Source organism: Coffea arabica, chromosome 2c (genome assembly GCF_036785885.1).
Source record: "Coffea arabica cultivar ET-39 chromosome 2c, Coffea Arabica ET-39 HiFi, whole genome shotgun sequence".
Taxonomy (NCBI): domain Eukaryota; kingdom Viridiplantae; phylum Streptophyta; class Magnoliopsida; order Gentianales; family Rubiaceae; genus Coffea; species Coffea arabica.
Genome location: NC_092312.1, coordinates 20,239,117 through 20,253,681, shown reverse-complemented (window position 1 = coordinate 20,253,681; position 14,565 = coordinate 20,239,117).

Sequence of the window (14,565 nt, the reverse complement as noted above, 5' to 3'; positions counted from 1 at the left end):
CAAATAGATATATACATGGATTTAAAAAAAATTATTCACACACATGATCAATAAAAGATGAAAAAATTCATTTTGTAAAATGGAAGGAACGAAAGAATTTAATTTATAAAATATGAGGGATTATGAATCGAATTATATCAAATTTGATTTGACAATTTTGCCCTTAAAATATGATCACGTGCAAGGTACGTGGTGAATTTCGACAAAAAAATTAGTCGGAAACCTAAGTAGGGATCAAATTTGACCAATGCAAATTTGTAAGAGACGTAAAATTACATTTTTAAAAGTGAGGGACGAAAAAAATTATTTTACAAAATGTGAATGACGTTTTGAATGATTTTCCCTTTTTCTGTAAATTAAACATGTATACCTATTCTTAAGGTCAATTCGAAAAGGTGGTTGTATTATTTATAATGCTACCCTGTTGTGGAATTTTAACCACGGTAAAGTTTGCACGTGTCTTCCCTTTTGTCCAAAAATTGAATTTTATTTGAAAAAACTAGAGGTGTTTGGCGTGTGTGGTTAAAGAGGATTTTTAGGTGTTTGTGGTGAACAAGTAAATACATATAAACTTAAGATACTGTGCATAAGTAATATTAAAAAAATATAGTTTCTACTGAAAATCATTATGAAATGCTAAGTGTAAATGTTAAAAAAATAATGCAATCTTGAAAGCCAAAAGAGGGAAAACAGAAGAATGTGAAGGAGGAAGAATTGAAAGAATCATAACTGATACTAAGACAATAATTTATAAGCATACCCACTTTTATTGGGCGCTTAATTGGGATGTAAATAGTATTTTATTGCTGGTAGATAAGTTGTTGAGTTACAAACATGGGAAAGTATATATTGATGTAATTATAAGTGTTTCAGACAATTGAAATCGAGTTATACTGCAATTATCAAAGTTATCAACAAAGTGACTCTATTTTAATTACATAATAACCTTATTTCAGTAATTGCACAAAAACACATGCTTATGTGAATTGAACAAAATGCATAAATGATCGTCAAATAAGCCCACGTTTCACAAATACTCAGATGTGTCTATAAATACAAACTTTAAATGTACAAATATAGGAATTTTAATGTAAAAACACCCAAATACGTGCTGCAACCAGTTGTATCAAAAGGTTGAAAAAAGCAACATATTTTAAAAATTTCCAAAATGCCTCCACCCATGCAGTTAAAATTCAACTCCCTCTTTACCAAAACTCAATCTTATATAGTATAAAATATTGTATGTACGATCATCAAATCATTTTGGCTTTAGACTAGCTTCAAAAAACATACATGGACTTTTGTTGAATTTTGAAATATCAATAGCAAAAGAAGGGGAACAGGGGAGCTTTTTAGGCCTTATAAGGAGAAAGGAATGATCAGATAATTGAATCAAAAATCTCACAATAATTAATGTCTCTACGAATTATGTTATTAAATTTGAGTTTTGGGGACTTTTATTCTCTTTTAAGAAAAGTAAAAGAAGATAATTATTAATGTCTAGTGCTCAAAATAAGGCATTGGAAATAGGATAAAGCCTATCACACTAGGTTCATGAACTATCAACTGAAAATGCAATTTGAACGTAACGTTTTCATGAATATTCACAATTAAAATGTGTTTGAATAGCAAAAAATAATCCTAAATATTATTTTACTTATATTACATATACACTTTTCAATTAATCTCAAAAACATTATTTTAGAAAAAATAAATTCTCATCCAAACACACTAATGTATCACGCCCATAAATGACAAAACTCTCATTTGAAGGCCTGTGACACTCTCACTTCTCCCTAAGGCGAATTAAAAGGTATCCGCGGGACGCCTGTCCAACTCTCGCCAAGATTCGGTACAATTATCGTTCAAGTTTAATACAATAGTTTCTAGAACGACAAGACAAAGTAAAGAAGTGCGAAAAACTTTTATAAATATTATCCTTTCTTACACCACAAGTTCACGATACATAAGTTACCCAATCCTTACATACGGATTTCCAAAAGATACATCAATTCTCAAAATATACAGCAGTCACAAGTCTAGTCAATTACATTTGAAACCTTAATACATAAGTACATCAAAAGGGCTTCACCAAATTTCACTCCGTCCATTCCTGTTAAGGAAAACAAATCTATGCGGTGAACAATCGCTCGTGAGGCCAAGAACACATATGTAAGCACATTGTCAAAGTAACAATTCTAATTAACGAGTGAACAATAATATTCAAGTAAATGACAATTCGAGCAAACAAAGTACACGGAAACAATTCAAGAATATAGGAGCTCTCATGAGCTATTTTTAATTTACACGTTCAAGAACCTCCACGAGTTGACATTCCGTCAATCGGGTAAGTTATAGTCCGTAAAACCACACTTATCATGTTCCTGTTCAGCATTACATACCCCTGCACTGGGCCCGCCTTCATTTGTTTCAGATGATACTGTTTGAGTATACCAAACAAGACCTCTCACTAAGTCAAGCTTACATGTTCTCATGGTTTACCAAGGAGCCCAACTAACCCAATGACGGCTCGAGTCCAAAATTGGTCAGTGAGAGTTGGGCGTCCCCCATGTACATTTATGAGTCGAGAAGATTCACTCCAACGACGTATGCAATCATAGCATACCATTTCATTCATTCAATTATTCAATATTATTCAATCATTCATTTCATTCATTCAATCATTTAATACATTTCATTCCATTCATTTCAAATAAGAATGAGTGCGGTAAAATACACACTCGACTCCATTTTTAAAATCTCCAATCATTTATAACAGTTAATCATGTATCAAGTACTCATACACTTGACACTCACCAAGTAATCAAGAAGCAAGTACAAGCGTTTGTTTTAAGCGTCTCCCGTGAGATCCTCTTGAAGGTCCTCTTGAGTACCTGAGCAATTAATAATGAACTATCACTTATAAACCTCAATTATCAAGGAAGATTGCATATTTGTACAATCTAAGAAAATTTTACGAAAATGAACCTTAATTACTCGTAAATTGAGATTCAAAAATGGAGTTTAAAACACAGGCGAAATCTGATTTTTATCTTTGAAATCAAGTGTAAAACGGTTTAGAAATATCGAAGGAAAATAGAGAGTTCGCGACCCTTAATTTCCTTTTAGTTTTAAAATTCCAGATTTATCGAGCGATCTTTGAAAAATCGTATCTCACTCTATGTAAGTCCAAAATTGAAAAACTTGATACATTTGGTAACCACTTCAAAAGTACTAAAAGTTCCTAGAACACACTTTTTCATGTTTCAAAATGGAAGACATTCGAATTTTGGTTTCAAGTTGGTGTTTTGGCTATCCAGACAGTTTTGAGGTTGATTTTTGGCCAACTTTAAAAATTCGACAAAATTCACACACTGTGAATTAGCCTCTGAAATATGAAATTCAATTAGAGTTACAATCAAAGTTTAAAATACAATGAGTAGAACAGGAATCGAAGTTTTGAGCACCAAAATACAGCGACTCAAAGTTACTGAAATTTCATCATTAAACAGGGATTTTTCATATTTGAAGCATGAATTTTGAGGCTTTAGTTGGATATCGAGATGGATCCAGAATGGCACTAAATTTGGTATGATTACATTACCATATAAGGGCTATTCCTCTGTCAAATTTTATGTAAAAATTAGTTCGAAAAGTCGGTTAACAAAACTATTAAAGTTCTACAATTTGCTAAGACAAATTTGCCTTGCACTTTCGTTTTTCTTTTCTCAAACATATGACCAATGAAAATTTCTCGAACATAATTTATTTAAGAAAACAAATCTAGAAAACATCCGAAAATATATTTGGTAGGTGATTAACACCAAGAATTTCGAATAACAAGTCCCAAATCAAGATTAGTTATAAATCAGTCCAGAATTAGGGTTTTCTTTCACGAAAACAGCTCTGAAATCCAGCCACAACTCACTCAATTCAACTCAAAATTGAGCATGATTGGTGGCGTTGAAAACTACATTCATAAGGCTAAAATTTCTCAGAAGGAATTATTTTAAAATTCTATCCACAATTAGCTCATATTTGATCATCAATGCGCAGCTCAAAACAGGACTTCAAATACAGACGAGAAACAGAATAGGCAATTTTACAAGGTTGGTACGGCTCACTCAAGTGGAATCAGGGCATGTATTTTATACCGTTAAAAAATTGAAAATGTCTAGCTTATAATTGTCGCGCCCCATTTTTTGATAAATAAATAAATAGTTTAAAAAATGTATTTTTTGTGATTGGAAAATGATTTTTGTGAGTTGAAAAGACATGGGTCTCAATGGGACTTGGAAAGCGACGATTCGACCCAAAAAATAGTTTTAAAAAGGGTTTTGAAATGAAAAGTTTGGAGTCGCCACTTGGTAATGATTTAAGGTGTACCAAGTCACCTAAAAAATGAGTTTTAAAGTCAAATAATAAACCCTTTTTAAAACGACTCCTAGTCCACGTAAGCCAAAGAAAAAGGTTCGGGAGTCACGTTTGACAAAGGGGAAGGCAAGGATAGAATCCAAGGCACCCCTTTGACCTATCCAAGGCTAGTTGCGCGACTTAACCTTACCTTTCCTAATTTTCTACCCAATGTATGTATCGCACGTTGGATATGACTATATGAATGCAAAACGGAAAGGAAAATGCAATCCTAAATTCTACGATGTCTCTTGTGAGGTTTTTGGTCCCAAACCACATGAATTGTGGCGGCCAACAAAGGAAAACCTCATAGAGGTCGATTAATGCAAATGAGAGTTCGAATTCAAGTGTGCAAGTGTGAAAGTGTATGAAAGATGCAAGAAATGTAAGTGCAAGTGTGCGAATGTATAAAAAGGTGCATGTGTGAAATTGTATAAAATTCAAGTGTTTTTTGTGTGCAAGTGTGTGAAAATAGAATAATAGATATATAAGGTAAAGTGGAATTTCATTTGTGAAGTGAAAATAAGCGAGTGATAGGAAAAATGTAGTGAGAAAGTATGGCTTGAGAAATGTGCAAAATTGTGGTTAAAAGTGTATGAATGTGATAAAAATGAAAGTATGACCCTAGGGGAATGCAACAAATTGGGTATGGGGATGACGCCTAATTCTTCGACTTTGATTTTTTCTCGGATTAGAAGGCGAAACTAGCGTGCTAAGGCTATCGAGTAGCCACACTCGCTCGTTTCCCTTATCGGAAGGGGATTTTCACGCAAATGAACCCTAACTAGCATGAGATGCAAGTCCTAAAGTGAAGGGGAAGGGGTTTGAGGAACATACCAAATGATAAACTAAGGAAAAATGCATGATATGTGGTGATCATGCACTTCATGAAAAAGGGAAAAAAAACCTATTGGGTCTAGCATTGGACTAGCCCCTCCTATGAATTCCGACTAGCGTTGGATTAGTGGAAACGATAAAAGAAGCCACAACTAGCGTTGGACTAGTGTGGTGACATACATTCATCCATTCCATTCATCCACACTATAAAAAGCGAGTAGACATGCAAATCACCTAAATCATGTAGCACTTATCATGCTCGACTAGATGCAAGATCCTAGTAAAGCATTTAACATATAACACGTAGGCATGCAACCATTATATTTGCTAACTAAAACAAAGGGGAAAGGGAAAATGGACCAAATTACTTGCTACGCCATATCTATTACAAGCCAAGAGGTGTACACATACCTCATAATGAATAACTTAAATAAAAGTAAAAGTAAATGAAATAAATGCAAGGAATTAAGAAAGCAAAGTAGACATGCATATTCACGTAACACGTAAGAGCACGTAGGAGAGAGGTAAAGAGGATAAAAGAAAGTTATACCTTCCCCCGCTTGTGAAGCTAGTAAATGGAAAAGGTTCTAATTTGGGCTAAAACCATTAAACAGAGGATTAATGCACCAATTTAATAGTAAATCAAACAACACAAATTCTTCAAAAACAAAACTTAAGGAACCACTAGTGGCTATAAAATTTAACCATTAAGTTCTTCAAATAATCAAACAAGTCCATACTCATCAAATGGAATTCCAATTTGAACATTAAAGAAAATTTGAAGGACCAAATTGATTAATCTTTTCAATTTCTTGGGCCATAGTAGAATAAAGGGGGACTTGAGGGGTTAGAACGAAAATTCCAAAAAAACTCCATGCATGCATACGTAAGAAACACAATTTTCTGATTTCCTTTCCTCTGCAGCATGTCCAACTGAAAAGGACATCAACAAGAATCATCTCTTGAATCAAACAAACCCCAAGACAACTCCCAAACACCAGCCCACTTGGATTCCCCACTCTTATTACAAGATTAAGGGAGAGAGAAAAAAAACGGACTGAAAACTGACTATGATGCAAGAGATAGCAGCAAAAATGCAGCAACAGCCAAACAAAAGTGCAGCCAACATTTCCTTATTCTCTGGGACTTTACAACCTCATTAGCTAACCAGGGAGCTCACATTAGATTCCAAAACCATCATGAAACGTTAGCTTAGACATGCAAATCAAGGGGAGATGAGAAAACTGGCAAGTTTGGAATCATTCCTATGTTCTTTTGCTGCAATTTTTATTCAACAGCTCTTGCAACTCCATGAAACTTTCGGCCAGCAAGATAAGAATGTGTGAAACAGAGAAAGGCACAAACAATAGGAAAGAAAACATTTTAACCTTTTGCAAAGAAACACTTCTGCCCTTACCCACTACCCAACAAACACAACCCAGAAACAGCGAACAAACTCCAGCAATTAAACAACTCAAAGGCTGCTGCAACCAACCGAGAGTCAAAGAAACAGGAGCCATTGCAGCAGAAAAAACTGGCTGGAAAATTCATTTCCAAACGCAGATTCCCATCCAAATGTACAACGTTGATCTAACTTTATCCACTAGACATCAACAATGAAAAGCTAAACAACCAAATCAAAAACTTCCGCGTCTAAACAGGCTAAAAAATTAGCAAGGAAGTTATGCAAGTGCTGGAAAATTTTCGTGCAGAAATTTTGGCAATCAATGCTCTCTGGATTCAGCATCTCACATGGTGGACTCATTCTCAAATCACAAAACCATTTCAAGTTCACATTAGGCATGCCGGGGGATGGTGAAATCAGAAAAGCTAAGGATCTTCACGCAAACATGAACGCAAACCAGGCTTTTTACCAAAGGAAACGAGGAAAAGAAACAAAATGCAGCCAACGTAGCTTTCTTTCTACGGCTTCAACACACACACGACATATTTATAAACTTCAATGGATCATGTAGAAACCTCAAAATAATGCCCCAAAGCCCAAACTGACTCACTTAGGATCAAACAACCGAAAAACAGGATATAAAAGAAAACATGGCTCCAGTAACACTTTCCACAAACGAATTGTTTCATGCATCTCATATCAGAAACACATATTGACTAAAATGCTAAATCAAATGAACGAGGCTTCCGGAACAGATCATATATAATTAAGACAACACAAGACAGTTTTGTTGACGACAGGAAAATAATACTTCAACGGACCAAAAGGAAAACAATAAAAGAACTGCTGCAACGATCTAAAGCTTCAAACTTGTTGCAGCAAATTTCCTTTCATGCGCAAAACAGTCGGACCCCATTTAAACTCAGCCAGCAAAATCCTCAAACAATCCTCAAACTTTGCAAATGTAAAACTTTGAAACCTCAGCATGAACGTCAGAATAGAAAACACATGCAAACTGGGAACCTTCACAAACATCCGACACGTGATTTCAGGCGTACAATCAAATGAAATCGGCCAAGGAAATGTTATTTTTTTTTAAAAGTTAACATCTTTACATCCTAAACTACAGCTTGAAGATGAAATCAACAAACCCAAACAGATTTCAAGTTGTAGTCATGGCTGAAATGCACTTAGACAGCAAAAGACTCTACTTTTCTTTTAAAATCTGATGAGATACGAATAGAAAAGATAAAAAAAATCACCTTTAATACTTGAAAACACCAGGGGACATGAAGAATCCGGGGATGGCAAGGTTTATCTTCAAGCTCAGCTGCCTCTTACTTTCCAATAGACCCCTGTAGTCCTCGGTTGTTTTATCTCTTCCAGCCACCAAATGGCCTTCCCGTAGCTTTTCTTTTGCCGTTTTCTTCTCAGCCTCCCAAGCCTCTCTTCCCTCTTGTTTCTTTTCTCAGATCTTTATCCCTTTTCCCTGCCTGAACCTTTTGTACAGCTCTCTGTTTCTTCCCCCAGGCATATCCGTCACTCCCTAATCTCCCTTTTTCTGGTTTCCTTCAGAATTTCTCTTTCAGCCGTGCTCTCCATCCAACCCCCTTGCGGCTGATGTTTTCTTACCTTTTATATGGAACTTAAGGCTACTAAACCCTCACCCCAATGGTGAGGATGAAGGGCCTGTCCTTCCTTCACATCCAGCCATCCAAAGGATCTTCCGTGAGTGTCCTTTGCACGCTGCAAAAAATTGCAGCGTGCATGCCGCGACGTTTTTTTTTTTTTTAATCTAATTAATTAATTAAACAATAAAAATGATAATAGTAAAACAATAATAATTAATGATGAAAACAACTTAATTAACATTAGATAAAAATAAACTAAAAACAACAAAAATGCAATTTTCCATTTTTTCATTTTTTTCATTTTTCACTTTTTTTTTAAAATAACTTAATAAAATAAAATGCCAAAAAGCTGAATTTAAAAGAAATAAACATATTTTTGTGAACAAATTTTCCTTTTTTTCTCTTTTTTTTTTTTCATTTTTCCAATCCAACTAAAGCCTATTTTTTAATTTTTTCCTTTTTCCTCTTTTCCTTTAATTTTCTCTTTTCTCCTTTTTTTATAATTTTTCATTTCCATTTTTCCTTCGAGAAAGCATTGAATAAAAACAAAATGACTAAAACATATTTTTAATGTTTTCTTTCTTTTTTTTTTTAAAAAAAACTCTATGCTAATCTTAAACTCAAAAGTTAAAACTAAAAACTAAAACTAAAAGTAAATAAGAATAAATAGCAAATGAAATAGGTCAACTAAAAGGGCGAAAATGAATAAAACTAAAATATCATAACAACTAATAGTGCAAAACACGCAATAACGAACTAAAATGCAAGCAATCTAAAATGAAAATCATGAAATAGATGCTACATAAAATTATTCAAAATTTGGTGTCTACAATAATGTCGAGAACAACACTCGATTCAGAGCAAAGTGTTATGACCGAAAAAAAATCACTGCCAGAAAGGCTCTGGTTACGTTTCCAATTTTACTACATTTTCGAAATCTCAACTTTTGGCTAACCAAATTGGATGATTTTTGGTGAAAACTTTCCATACAACCTATACAAACATATATATATCAAAATCAAGTCAATTTAATCACAAAAAACTGCACCAACAGATGCGGCAAAGCAGGGGTAGAATCGGCATGTCAACATGCAACCCCTTATTTGATTTCTTTTTCACTTTTAACACTTAATTCTACCAAATTAACCCTTAATTAACACAATTAACATCCAATCTCATCAAATCAGATCATCAAAGCCATTGTCGGATTTTAGAGAGTCCACTCACAAAATTTTCAACAATATAAACCTACCCATATGAATCTATGAGTTCATAAGTACAATACAACTTATATAAACCAAGATTCAAGATGTTGATCATCGTTTACCTTCTTAGATGGCTAGAGCAGAAATTTTTGGTTACCTTACACCCAAGAAAATCGTAGAAATGCAGCTCTTTTCCTAACTTAAGATGATCACCAAGTAATTTGCAAGTTATGGTTAAATTTTGAAGTGATTTGAGCAAGAGATTGAAGAGAGAGAATGTAAAGAAATTCTGGTCTTGTTCTCCTTGTGAGGTTCGGCTGCTTGAGTGCATGTGATGGAGGGAAATCTGATGTTATTGGCTTCTAAATGAAGCTTAAAATATGTCGCCTAAAATTACTCCAAGTCCACTAAGAAAATAATGCGCGCGCGCGTTTCGTGCTCGTTTTCTCTCGAGTTTGTTTCACTTATATTCTAAACCTGTAATGCACTTCCATTCATACTATTATTATTCACTCTTAATAGTCTAAAAATAAAAGTCTAATATCCCTCAAATAATTATTCCAAGTTTACTCCAAGTCCACTAAGATTAGTATCATGCTTTCAACTTGTGAACATACGTGATACGGGAAGGTGCTATTTATAGGGGCGGAAATAATATTGGATTTGTTTGCATAAGAGTTTATTTGGATGATTTATTTGAGATAATTACTGTATCATTTTTCATGATATGATATATATGAGATAAAAAAATGATTAAAAAATTTTAAAATATAATTAAAATTTATAAATCAAATTATTTTATCCGAAATCATCTTAATTCAAGCAAACCTGTCAGGACCAGGGGCCCAATTGCAATCAAATAGAAAGTCTCAAGGGCGCTAGCATAATTAGTTTAGGAGAGCCAAAAGTTATTAAAATTCGTTATAACTGAATTCTGTTAGAATCAATTCATTGCATGGAAATTCTGTGCCAGGTAGATTCGGACCAATTGAGCTGTATAAATCCAGACAATTGAATGGATTGAATAACAAGAAATAGAATTCAAATTTCCCTCTCAAATTCTTATCCCCTTCTCACTCGATTCTCTCATCTCCTCTCTCCACTTTCTTCTTCTTTCACCCCAAAATCTATTGGACCAATTCCTTCTCTCATCCTTCGTTTGAGAGGTCCTGACAGCTGGTATCAGAGTTGCCAGCGAGTCATCGGCAGTTCCAAGATCCACCAATGGCAGAAAGTACACGTTTCAAAACCTTGGAGGATCATATCAAGAAATAGGAGCTCAAGTTGCAGGAAGTGTTGGAGGACGTGAAGAATATGCAACTGCAAGTCAGGGAGAAAATGGCGGGAAGAGACAGAAAGATGGACACGATTGCGCTATGGATGGATCAGAAGCTGGAAGCACTCAATTCCATGATGAAGGCACTAATGACCAGGGAAAAGAACTCAGATAATGGAGGTAAAGTTGGGAGAGACCGTTCACTCTTGCTGCCAACACTTCCCATTCATCAGAAGTTGAGCATAGGAGCAGAGGAGGAAATAAGAAGTTGCGAATTCCTGAGTAAGATTTCTAACTATAATCCTCCAAAACTTGAGTTACCTATGTTCAGTGGGGACAATCCTAGAGAATGGATTCAGAAATGCAATAAATATTTTCTGTTGAATAAGGTACCTGAGGAACACAAACTATTGGTAGTAAAAATGTTTTTAGAAGGCAGAACTGACAATTGGTTCCAAGGGGTCAAATTAGAGAAGCCAATGCTGACCTGGGGGGAATTTGGGGAATTGCTGTGCCAAAGATTCGAAGGTACGTGTTGCAGAGATATTGTGGAGGCGTTTAATAAACTGCAGCAGGTTGGTTCAATAGAGGTTTACCAGGAGAGATTTGAGGAATTGAAAACACTAATGCTGATCCAGAATCCAGGTCTTAGTGAGGAATACTTTATTTCCAGTTTCACAAGCGGACTCAAGGAGGAGATTAAGCCAATGGTCAAAATGTTCAGGCCCAACACTCTCTCAGGAGCCATGGAGATAGCTCATCTGCAGGAACAAGCTCTCAAGTCACAAGGGAAAACAGTCAAAGATGGCCACAAGGTAATGGCTAAACCCAAATTTGGAATGTATAAACATCCGACCTCTACCAATGGGGGAGTTAGCACCTATAAACTACCACAGGATAATATACCTAAAGGAGCTTCCAAGATTCCAGATAGGAGTCCAGAATTTAAGAGGTTATCCCCCAGGAACTGCAGTTCAAAAGGAGTAATGGCATGTGCTTCAAGTGTGGGAAGAAATTTGGGGTAGGACACTAGTGTAGGATGAAGCATTTGAATCTCATGATGTATAAAGAAGAGAAGGACACTGAGTTTCAGGATGCTCAAGGGGAACAGGATGAGCTGACTGAATCCAGGGAAGCCAGTGGAAATTTCACTGAATGCTCTCTCATATTCACTCAGGCGAAATACAATCATGCTGCAAGGACAGCTGTTAGGGGAACCTGTCAAGATTCTGGTGGATACAGGCAGCAGTGATAGTTACATCCATCACAAGTTGGTGACTACAAAGGGCATTCCCTTTGAATATGTCAAACCTTTCACTGTTACCATGGGGGATGGGAGCTTGGTAACCAATGGGGATCAGTGCCCCAATGTTCTATGGAATATTCAGAACTACAAGTTTTGCTTTGACCTCAGAATTATGGAATTAAGTGAATGGGATCTCATTTTGGGGGTGCATTGGATGCACAATTACAGTCCCATTACTTTTGATTTCCACCAACTAAAAATCTCTATGTATCATGAAGGAGAGGTGGTCACTCTGTATGGGGCAGTTACTGATGTCACCATGGAGTTGGTTAGACGGAAGGATCTTAGGGGTTTCCTGCAGGAGAAGAGGAAATGTTATGCCATTTCAGCACAATGTGGAGATAGGGAAACAGAAAGGCAAGGGGTTCCAGGTTCAATAGCTACAGTGTTGGAGCAATTTTCAGAAGTATTCCAGGAACCTACTCAGTTGCCCCCTAACAGACCCTTGGATCATCAGATCCCTCTCAAGTTAGGAGCACGAGTCTTCAAAATGAAACCATACAGGTATCCTCACTCACAGAAGGCAGAAATTGAATGACAAATTGCAGACATGCTGAAATCAGGAATCATCAAGCCAAGCAATAGTCCCTATGATTCACTTGTGCTGCTGGTCAAGAAAAAAGACAATACATGGCATTTTTGTATGGACTACAGGCACCTCAATGACCAAACAATTAAGGACAGATATCCTATTCCTAACATTGATGAACTCCAGGATGAACTTTATGGAGCCAAATTCTTTTCCAAGATTGACCTGAGGTCAGATTACCATCAGATCAGAGTTAAGGTAGCAAATACTCACAAAATTGCTTTCCAAACTCATCAGGGACACTATGAGTTTCTGGTGATGCCTTTTGGGCTCACAAATGCACCAACAACCTTTCAGGCATTAATGCATCAGATTTTTGAACAATTCCTGAGGAAATTTGTTCTGATTTTCTTCGATAATATCCTGGTCTATAGTGCTACCCTGGATCTCCACAGGGAGCATTTCAGGCAAGTACTGGAGGTGCTTCAACACAATCAGCTATATGCTAAGATCTCCAAATGCTCTTTTGCTCAGCAAGAGATGGAGTATCTGGGACATGTGGTGTCTAGCAGAGGGGTGAGTAAGGACGTGAGCAAGGTGGAGTGCATACAGACATGGTCTATTCCCAGGAATGTTAAAGAACTCAGGGGATTCCCAGGCCTCACAGGTTACTACAGATGTTTCATAAAAGGCTATGGAACCATTAGCAAGCCATTGACTAATTTACTGAAGAATGATGCTTACAACTGGAATGCTGAATCTGACAAAGCCTTCAACTACCTCAAACAAGCCATAAGTAGTGCCCCAGTGCTACGACTGCCCAATTTTAGTATCCCTTTTGTAGTAGAGACTGATCCAAGTGGGCAAGGCATGGGAGCTGTCCTCTTACAGGAGGGTCACCCTATAGCATTCATCAGCAAGACCTTCTTCCTCAGAAACATGGGGCTATCTGTTTATGAGAAAGAGTTAATGGCATTAGTTTTTGCAGTAACAAAGTGGAAGCACTACTTGATTGGGAATCATTTTATTATCAGAACAGATCACAAATCACTGAAATTTCTACTGGAACAAAGGCTCACGACTACTGCTCCGTACAAGTGGTTGACAAAGCTGTTAGGATTGAATTATGAAATCCAGTATAAGAAAGGATCAGAGAACACTGTTGCTGATGTTCTATCCAGGAGGACCATGTTGGATCAGCAACCTGCACAACAGCAGTTGATGGCCCTTACTAGTGTTCAACCCTTATGGATGCAAGAGCTACAAGATAGCTGCTGAAGACACACATTGCAGGGAGTTGATGAGTCAACTACTGCTGGATCCTAAACCACAAGACTCTGATTTTCAACTCAATCAAGGGATACTCAGATACAAGGGGAAGTTGTATGTGGGAAATAGCAAGGGAGTTAGATAGAAAATAATCAAGGCTCTACATGAGTCCCTCATTGGGGGACATTCTGGTCAAAGAGCTTGCATACAGAAGGTGTACAACATATTCCATTGGTCAGCGATAAATAAGGATATCATACAGTTCATACAAGAGTGTGAAGTCTGCTAAAGAAACAAAAGTGAATGAGTGCCATATCCAGGGCTACTGCAACCCCTCTACCAATTCCTACTCAGGCCTGGTCACATATTACTATAGACTTTATTGAGAAATTACCTTCCTCTAGGGGATTTGACACTATTCTGGTAGTAGTAGATCGACAGACAAAGTTTGGTCATTTTATACCACTTTCCCACCCTTTCACAGTTGCCCAAGTAGCACAAGTCTTCCTAGATAATGTCTACAAGCTCCATGGTTTACCAGAATCCGTCATAACAGACAGAGACAGGGTGTTCACTAGTGGGTTTTGGCAGGAACTGTTCAGGATGGTTGGAACTGAGCTACACTATAGTTCTTTCTACCATCTTGAGACTGATGGTCAGAGTGAGAGGCTGAATCAATGTCTAGAGACCTACT